The sequence below is a fragment of the Pteropus alecto genome, unplaced genomic scaffold (genome assembly GCF_000325575.1).
Source record: "Pteropus alecto unplaced genomic scaffold, ASM32557v1 scaffold155, whole genome shotgun sequence".
Lineage (NCBI taxonomy): Eukaryota > Metazoa > Chordata > Mammalia > Chiroptera > Pteropodidae > Pteropus > Pteropus alecto.
In genome coordinates, this window is record NW_006438113.1 from 6,501,216 (window position 1) to 6,511,797 (window position 10,582).

Below are 10,582 nucleotides of genomic sequence, written 5' to 3' on the forward strand. Positions count from 1 at the left end.
GGGGTCGAGGGGCGGGACCGAGGCGTGACGTCAGAGAACAATGACACCGCCAGGGGCGGACACCAGGAGGCAGCAGGGGCGGGGGTCTCCCCGGGGGCCTGAGACTAGCGGAAGACATCCTGGCTCGTCCATGGCCGCTGCCTGATTGACGAGGCCCACTTGGGAGTGCGGACAAGCCACGCAGACTCGCGGATCGTCACCGGCCTCTTGGGCAGTGATCAGCGCAGACCCTTGGGCCAACGCGGGGAACAGGCCGGACTACTACTGTCACCCCCATTTTAAAACATCTTTCAGAGGGTTTTTCTGACCTCGTCTTGAACTCCTTTAGGGCCAGCAAGATCACTCCTTCAACCACCGAGGGAGAGGAGGCAAAATGAATTTGCCAGCCTTGAATTCATTCTCAGAGATACACTAGTCTGACAGCCAGCGAACTCAGCCTGGATTCCTGAGGGCTCAGAGGTCTGCGGCTCAGGTCCACGAAGGCATGGGGGTGGAGGGCGGGGAGGGAGGTTGGCGTGGGGATGCCGGGCGCCTGCTTGATTTTCCCTGGGGGAAATTCTGCCTCCCTGTGCCATTAAGTGCGAGGGAAATTACTCCTTTCTGAGCCTCAGTCTTCTGACCTGTCACATGGACTGTTATCACACTGCTCCCACACAGGTGGCAGATGAACATCCTTTGGGAGGGTAGATGGTATGAAAGCACTTCCAGATCTCAAGGGACACCAGAAAGGCATGGTCCCAGCACATTCCTGTGGGAGGGAGCCCTTCCCCCTCAGCCTCTGGATGGCCCAGGTTCCTAAGTGGGGACATGGGGGGCAACCTGAGAAACCCTTAATAGCCTGACCCAAGGCTGGAAGGAATTCAAGTTGGAATTCAGCTTGCTGAATGGTGGCTGGAGCCACAGCTGTCCCTCCCCCCAGCAATCCATAGCATTGCAGCAGCTACAAAGCCACCCCCTCCCCCCCGCCCGCCACCCACCGAGGTCCAAAACCTCAGAGTAAAGTTTCTGATGTTTAAGGACCCGGAGGGCAAGAATCCAGCTTCGACCAAGAACTAGACCAGTTCCTGCTGCCTTGATGACCACCTAGGTCAGAATGCTAAGTCCTCTGAACATTTCTCAGTGAGTAACAAGGCTCACCACTGCCAGGAAGTAGTGGATACACGTGACCTTGGGGGTGGCCACTCATGTTCAAAAGCTCCTGTCAAGAGGACCCCCCACCCCCACCTAGTTCCCCTTACCTCTGAAAACTAGGAAGCCACTCGAGAGGGTAGAGGAGCCAGTACACAAAGCATGCCCAACTCTCTGTAGCATGGAGTCTGGGGGGAATTTCAGCTCTTTCCAGCTGGACAAACTTGGCACTTGATGGCAGCTAGTCAGAGAAATCTCACCTGGGCCCAAGCTTCCTGGAGACCCTGGGCTCCAATCCTTGGTACTTGGGCCATTTCTGTCTCTACTCATCTTTCAGGGGAATAGCAAGGCAAGTTGGATTCCTGTGGGGTCTTGAAAGAAGCTATGACTTATTTAGTATTTACTATGTGCTGAGTACTATGGTTAGGGCCTCTGAGCATTAGCTTATTGAATTTTCACACTGCCCGGAGTTAGGTGCTAATACCATCCTACTTCAGAGAAGACTACACTGTGAGTAACTTGCCCAAGGTCAATCAGGATTAGAACTCAGGCTTTCATTAAGTTTCCTGCTGGCCTCTTAGCCCCAGCTCTGCATCCTCATTCACAGATTCTCTGTGTGGCCCTAGGCAAGTTGCTAGCCCTCTCCAGGCTTCTGTAAACCAAGGGCAAGGTCTATGGTCAGGCTTCTTTGGGGACTGTGTGTCCTGAGCCTCTACCCTCTCAGCCTTGGCCTCTGTGGACCTTAAAGTCAGGGTGGAGCAGAAAGGAAAGTGCTTTCACTTCCCAACCACTGAGAGCTGGAAGATGAGTCCCACTCAGCCAGTGTAGACCCATAAATCACCTGACTCCAGAGGCAAATTCAGTGCCCATCAGGAGGGGGCATGCTACAAGGAGCCCGCCTGTAGGCACCAATGCAGGGCTTAGCCCACACCCACCTTCAGAGAGCAGACTCAAGTGCTATTAACTTCCTTGTGTTCTGGGAGCCATCAGTGGGGAATCTGGCCATTGATTAGGCCTGGTCCCTGAGAGCAGGGAGTCAGGAAGTCGGCAGCAATAGGAAGCTTTAGGTCCTGGAGCAAAGCAGAGGACCTGTGCAGTATGTGGTGAGTACAACCTCCTCGGCCTGGGGGCCCTCAGTGGGCTGGCAGCAGAGGATTGGCACAAGTTGGGGTGGATTGCTACCTCTCCAGGACTGCCCCTCTGTTTCCGCTCTCTATCCCTCACTCCCCAAAAGGGAGCCAGGGGACTAAAAGGCAGAAGGAAAGTCACGTTTATTGAATGGTTGCTGTATACCAGGCACTTTGGAAATATTCTCTTGTTCGTCCTCTCCCAGAGCCAGAAAGTGTAATTTCCTCCTGAAGAAAGAGGTTCAGAGAGGTTAAGTGACCTGCCCAGGATCTCACAGCTATTCAGTGGGTGAGGCCAGGTCTGGGCTGGGTCTTAGGGTTGAGAATGGGGACTTGCCTTCATCTCAGCACCAGCTATGGTACAGACAAGCTGACCTGAGTACTTTGAGATGGAGTAAAGACCCTCAGTCACTTGCCAGGGAATGACTGGGGCCTCCCATGGCAGTGAGGTTAACTTGGTGGATCCAGGAGACATACATGTGATCGCTGCCCATCTCAGAGGCCTGTGCCACTCAGGGTGGGTGATCAGGTTCAGCCAAGAGCAGATGTGCCCTTCAGCATATCAAGCTGCCCTGGTCTGCTTGCTCTCTGGAGCCCAATCACATTGCCCCTCCATTCCTTAAGGCCACACTTTCCCAGTCTCCTGGCCTCAACTTTCCCAGGTCCTTTCACCAAACTTGCTATATTCTGTTTCTGTCATAGCACTCTGCCCTGTGGTCCCAGACCCAGCTCAGCCATCACCCCCTTCTTCCAAAGGGAGGTCCCAGAGAGTAGACTGAGAGCATGCCTTGGGACCGAGGACACCGTTGGTCCCAGCCCACCACTGCCTGACTTGCTGTGCGGCTTGTGCACATCATGGATTCACTCTGTGCTTCTATTTCTCCATCTGCCAAGTGAGAGAATATGGGACACACAGGAGATGTCCAATGGCACTTTTGCTTCTGATTGTACTATGATTCTGTAGGTCTGAACCTTCAATCCTTGGACTGAACTATAGTGCGCTTCAGGATTTGAGAGGGGCCCTGCTTTGGGGAGGTTTCTCAGAGGGCCCCTGGCCAGCTGGGAACAGGAAAACACAGAAGTTGTCCAGGACTGTGACTAGGGAATGACCTTAATGCCTTGCTTCATGGGGCACTTCTCACCCTCTGAGCCTCACAGTGGCCCTTTTATGGGTGAGTAAACTGAGCCCCGAAGGGAGGTGGTGGCTTTTCCATGGCCACACAGCTGGGAAGTGCCAGAGTTGGAACAAGAACCAGGTTTCCTCATCCAGCACCCTCTCCCCTGAACCAGGGCTGCCAGAAGAGCGACCTGGGACCCTGACCTGGGACCCAGTATGGGGGAAGTCTGAGACAAGTTAGCCAGAGGAGGTTCAAACCTTCTTCCTCTGTCTTGACAGATCCTACACCCTGAGGGCAAGTCCCTCCTCTCTGGCACTGGAGTAGGGGTGAGAGAATCTCTCATAGTCTCAGCATCTCCCCTCCTCACCTGGACAGCAGTCTTCTGGCCTCAAGGCTCATCTCCTCTTGCCCTGACCCTGGCGTGTAGCCATTCTGGGTGGCTTACAGATTGCCAGCCTTATAGATATATATGTTCTTACCTCCTCATGTTCTTCCTGCCTCCTGGGACACACCCCTCTCAGCCTTCAAAGCCACATCTACAGCCACCTGCTTGGAAGTCTACCCTGATAACTCTAGCAGATGTGTTGTCTACTTGGTCTCAACCTCCATATGCTGCTGTCTCAGCCTCCAGCATCATTGTCATCATAGCATTTACTTATTAGGCTCTTACTATGTGCCATTTATGAATATTTCCTACGCATGAACTCCTTTAATCTTCACATGAGCTGATTAATAGTAGTAGTAACTTTATTTTACAGATGAGAAAACTGAGGCAGGAGTTTTATTTGCCCAGAATCACCAGTTGGGGAGGTTATTTTGATGTGCTCCCATCTCCGCCCCTACCCCCCACCCCAAGACTGCAGGAGTAGGATAACTCAATGCTCTATTCCATCACTCAGCATAGCACCTGAATGACTGACAGATGCTCAAGTGCAGTGGGAGATTCAGGGTTCATACAAGGATGAACCAGACCCAGCCCTCCAGGAGCTCATAGGCAATCAGGAAGTACTATCCATGCCAAATACCACTCTAAGAGTTTGGAGGAAGGAGAGGAGTCGGCATTCAGTAGGTTCTGGATGGCAAGCTCTGGTGGAGGCTATGGGGAACAGAATGGACCTGCCCAAGGTCACACAGCAAGTGTGAGGCAGCAGCGGGGTTGAGACCCCAAGATCTCAATGTGACATGTCATCTTGCACCTTGCAGTCAGCTGTGGGGCTCCTGCATCTGTGCTTTTTTTTTCTAAGGACACATGGTCCCAGATGCCTCCATGATACTGAGCTGCTCAATGAGTGGCTCTGGTCCTCTCCCCTCTATTAAATTTTTTAAAAAAGAAGAAGAAAGAAAGAAATCCAGGCATTGTTCCTGACTGCAGCTGGTGCCAACTAGAATCCCGCCTAACAGAATGGAGCTGAGAGCCGGGCCGCCCAGGGGCCTGGCTGCTGACACAAGGCCTTTCTATTTTGCTTTCCACTGGGGTCCCAGGCCGACACTGCAGCCCCTCCATGGGTACCCTCTCCACCTGCCTCGCTGGCCCCAGTTCTGAGCCTCCCACTGCCCTCACCCCGTTTGCAAAAATCAGACGCCCCTTCAGAAGGCTATAGGAGTACCACTACCCTTTGCTTTCCTTCTTCATTGACCCACACAGCCTGGGGCAACCTAGGCCTCCCTCCCTGCCAACCTGTCCTTCCACCATCCCAGGAGGGGCCTTCGGATGCCTGTCTGTGAGAGTGGCAGAAATCCCGACTCCATGGAATCACTTAGAACACTAGTTTGATTTCAGGACATACCAGGAATTTCCATCCCATCCCCACCCGACTTGGCAGGTACCAGTCCAAGCTGACCCATTAAGGCAGTTTGTGGTGGTGAAGCCTGGGGATCAGGGGTGGACAATGAACAGTTCTACAGAAACAGAGGAATGACTTAAAATCACTGGTTCACCTGCCCTTTCTGATCCGAGGACTTAGTCTTAGGAGGAAAAGGGTTCCCCAAACTCTCCCTGGCTATATTTCATCCTCCCCTCCCTGTCCCTTTAGAATCTTTGCACCTCCTGCTAGTCAGGCCCAGATTACCCCAAACAAGCCCTAAGAAAGCAGCAGCCTGGCCACCATCCAGTGTCCACTAGAACACCTGTGCTTGTCCCTGCCATCAAAGCCAGCTTTCTGAGCTCCCCACTTCCTCCTATGGATACAGCACTTTAGAGTTTATAAAAAGAACTTTATGTCTCACTTGGGTGCCACAGCAGCCTCAAGAGGCAGACAGAGATTACACAACCCACTTTGCAGAGGAATAAACTGAGGGTTCCAGTGGTTTGGCCAAGGTCATACAGAAAAAGGCAGAGTTGGTCTCTTGATTGATGCTGTGTCACTATGCAGGAGTGGGGCCCCAAGTGGTAATGGTCTCAGAGGATGGCATTTCCAGCTCTCCAGCTGCTGCCAGGAGACAGAATCCCAAACACATTGATTCCTTCAACAAATGTTTATTGAATACTTGCCATGTACCAGGCACGAAACTAGGCACTTGGGATCCAAAAGTGAAGAAAATAGATGTGGTTCATGCTGTCGCAGAGCTTATATTCTGGTGGAGGAGACAGATACCAAACCGTGCAGGAAAACTGCCCTGTCCACACCAGCCCAGCTCAAATGTGCACCAGAAGGAGTCCTGGCTGGGAGGCAGGTTCCAGTTCTAGTGTTGCCCCTAATGCTCAGTGTGAGGTTGATAGAGGTTTTCCACCTGTGAAATCTGCAAGCATGTGGTCCTCACACGTTTTTTCAGGTCCCTGCCCTACTTCCAGCCTGTGAGTCAAGTGGTTAATGATTTCCTGAATGATTACCCTGGTTAATTTTTTTCTTAAGCCTGACATTTCATAGGCTCTCAGAGCCAGAAAGGGGCTCCTGAAGTCATCTAATCTGAGTGCCTCACTAAGGTAGAACCCCTGGGCCTCATTCTTCCTAGAAGGTGACTGTGTCTACTTGCATCTTCTTGGGAGTGGGTGCTTGCTCCCTCATAGAGTAGATACTGCCCCGTGGTGTGCCAGTAAATGTTTAATATCTGGTCCTCCAAAGTGGGTGAAAACCTGATTTGTAGCATTTGCCGAGTTCCATGGTATAAATTTCAAGCTGTCATCCTAACATCAACCGCTCACACAGTTCCTGAAAATTTAATAATCAGCTCTGTGAGCCAGTGTGAGGAGACTCTAACACACCACTGCCCCACCCCTGGAGAAGTCCTGTCCAGCTTTACTTGCTGGGAATTTCTTCCTGGTATTGAGCAAAACACCTAATTTTCAGGACCTCCAGCCTGGAAGTCCTACCTACTTCTCTGGGATGTTATTGAACAAGGGGGGACCCTCGGGCCCATGAAGCCCTTCAGAGAATTGGAGAAATTGACTCTATCTTCCTGTGAGAGGGTAAGTTCCTGGGCCAGGTGAGGAGAAAGTATGTCCGCCCTCCCTTCTGCCCTCCTTAACCTACTTTCCTTTCACATATATTTCTAAGTCCTCTATGACACATCAGAGACTGTGCTGGCTAGGTACGGTGGATACAGTGAACCCCGTCTTGGCTCTCACTGGCCCCTCCAACTGGAAAGTCTCCCCACTTGGCCTGTCTACCTTTGAGGCAGCACTCAATCGTCACCCACTCTCAGAAGCCTGTCCTGACCTCTAACCTCCCCCCTCTGGAAACAGACAAGCCCCCGCCCTCCCAGAGCCTTTATCATCCCTGTTTGGCACTTATCACTTTCTACCTTGGATCACAGCTATTTGTGTACAAAGCTTATCTCGCTGCCAGACTGAGAGGCTGCACGGGCTTGTTGAAAGAGCGTGGACTTTGGAGCCACACAACTTGGCCCCAAATCTAGCCTTGCCATTTAGAACTGTGGGCCCTCAGGGGATTCACACCACCTTTCGGAGCCTCAGTTTTCTTATCTGTAAAGTGGGGCTGGTGATAACTACCTTTATTATAAATGTAAACCCCTTTCCTGTTCCTGTCGGACTCCCATCTGTTTGGGGACAGAGACTGTGTCCAGTGCTTTTTTACATTCTCCTGGTGATAACAATAACAGTATAAATGTTAACAATGGCAAACACTCATACAGCAATTACTCTGTGCAGGTTATTGGTCTAAGAACTTATGTATATTAACTCATTTCATTCTAACAACAACCTTGTGGCAATGGACCTATGATTATTCCTATTAATAGATGAACCATCTGAGGCAAAAAGAGGTTAGATAACAAGCCCAAGGTCACACAGCTAGTGAGTAGGAAAGCTGAGATTTGAATCCAGAAAAATCTGTTCCAGAGCCTTAGCTGCGAAGATTAAATTAGTTAATATAAGGGGATCACTATGTTATATGGCCACAATGCAAGGCTTGGTGGGGCTTATGAAGCAGTGTGGGTGTGTGAGTGCCCAAGCTGCACCCCAGCCTGTGGACCTCCTTGCCCAGACTTGTGGGGTGGGGTGAGGATGTACAGACAAGCTCCTGGTCTGATCCTTAGGACTTTCCAAAGGTAAATAGTTCTGAAGAGAGAATGTCTTTAGGTCCCATGGGAATGAGACTGCTAATGGACAAAGCAATCAAAGAAGGCTTCGTGGAAGAGGTGCCATTTGCAATGGGCCTTAATAGATAAGGAGGATTTAGACAAGGATGGACAAGCTGGAGAACACCAGGAACAAAAGTGTAGAGGTGGGAGAGGTACATTAGGGGCTCATTTAGGTGTCAGGCTAGACATTTTTGAGTTCTGGTGGGTGCGTGGAGCAGAGACAGTGACTGTGTGGAGGGGTGTGTTTGTTGCCCAGCCTGTGATTCAGGATCGGCTAAGGAAACTGTTTGAGGGACTTTGAAAGCCAGGGCCGACTCTGAAGAGCTGAGAGCCAGTTGGGCTGCCCCAAGGGCCAGACTGGCATTTTGCTTCTCTACAAATTACGCTGAGACTACAACGTCTTGGGTGCCTGAATCCAGCTCTGTCTCTTGGTCACATACCTCCATGTTTCTGCAGTTTCCCCATCTGCAGATGGGCATGAAGAATGGAACTTGCCAGCCAGTCGAAGGATGAAACAGGGCTGGCGGGGGAATGTGCCTGACACTCCTGGGGCAGGAGGTGGGTGAGAGGTACATGGGGGAGGGGGGATGGGAAGCTGGAAAGGGAGGGTTGGGAGGGGCCCCACATAGAGACCAGTGAGCACCAAGCCTGCCCAAGTTGGCTCAGGATGTGTCTTGTGATTCTCCGGACACCACATGCTCTATTTTCCCGGCACTGCCAAAGGCTGCCCAGCTCCGCTGGCTTAAAAGCAATCTTTCTCTCAGGCTTCTGCAAGGACAGCTCCTGGCAGGCTCTAAGCTCACCCTGCTCAGCCAGCCAGCCCGGTTCAGCCCTACCATGCCCCCTCCAGGTAGCACTAATAGTACTAACGAATCCCTTGAGAGCATTCATTGTGTGCCAAGCGTTGTTTTAAGTGATCCCCTTATATTAACTAATTTAATCTTCACATCTACACTGTGATTAACCTTGTCTCAAATGAGGAAACTGAGGCACAAAATGATTAAGCCAGGTAACCCTACTGCAGTTCCATGGTGGGAAAGGTGAAGCCCGTGGAGCCTGGAAGCAGGGCCTGCAAGATGATCATCTGTTTTCCTCTGGGAAATATTACAGTTCTGAGCCCCCTCACACTTTTCTCTATTTCACAGTTCTCAGGCAGCTCCCCTGTCTGCACATGTACTCAAATGTCCGCACTTGGACCCAAATGTCTGTACACTTCACACCACTGTCACACAGACACTCATGCATGAGGCTGACAACCATAGATTCACAGACACATACATGTGTGCAGACACTGTTTCTGCCCTGCTGCATGCAGGCGTGGGCCTCACAGATACACACACTCATAAGCCAGGCACCCACATGGCCCACAGCCAGAATGAAAGATACACATGTGAGTGTCCCCATCCTTCATACTCTTGTAGATCTCCCTATGCGTGCGCGCGCGCGCGCACACACACACACACACACACACACACACACACACACAAGCTCCTGTGTCCCTGAAATGACACTGCAGGATCTGTGGACTCACATTGCATGCCCTTTGCCCCATGTCCAGGCTTCAGACTCTGCAAACATTTCTCTGGCCAAGGCATCTTCATTCTTGTCCCGTCAAGCCAAAGGCTCCAGATCGTGTGCACAGCGCATCTGCTTTCTACTGCAAGTCCCACCCAAATCATCGCCCCTGCCTCTGCCTCCTGTAGGAACTGGGCCTCAGGGGAGTCGTAAGGGTTGGGGGTGGATGTTTACTCTTCCCCCAACTCCCTGGGCTGCGGAAGGAACAGCAGGAAGAGAAGAGTGAATTAATCCTGGCCTCCCCTCCTCCAGGCTCTCTGTGATGCTAATTCCCTCTGCCTTTGATCCATGCTCACCTAGTCCAGGCCCCAAACTCTGAGCTGGAGCAGGCACTGGGCCTGCTCTTGAGATTAGGGCTGCCTCGGCTGAGGCCAGCACATCCCCCCATGGGTCAGGTCGGGGTTTCTTCCCTAGGGAGGGGTCTTGAGGATTAGAGCTCTGGTTACTCACCCTGGCATTTGCAACGTGCTGTCCTTTGCCAGAGCTTTCTTATTCTCTTTCCTCTCCGAAGGGGCCCTAGGGTTCCCACTTTACACAGGAACAGAGTGAGGCCCAGGGGTTAAAGGATTCCAGAGGCTTCAGGGCCAGTGAGTGATGGGGTAGAGACCGGAGCAAAACCTTCTATCCTTCAGTCCCACCTTGTTTCCTCTGAGAGTCTTTGTTCCAGTGATTTTAAAAAACTATTTACATAGTAATCACTGCATGCCAGGGACTGTGTCTAAAAGGATGTCATCTCATTCAGTCCTCACAGCAGTTCTGTTATGGTCCCACTTTACAGGTAGGGAAACTGCTCCGTGTAACTTGCGCTACTAGTGGTCAAACGCAGAACACAAGCCAACCAGAGTCCCTCTGTATAGAGGGGACACAGTTCCAGAGAAGGGAAGCCTATACGGGAAGTTGGCTGAGCATTCATCTCTACTTTCCTAGCTACACCTGGGCGTGTCTGGAAACGACTGGAATCTTCTGGGAACCCAGTGAAGCTGGGATGAGTACAGGCTCCTACACTGCCCCAAAGCATGGGAATGGGACACCTGTGAGGACACCAAGCTCAGGTAACCACATAGAGGCATCTCCGCCAACCCAGCCTCGGAACAG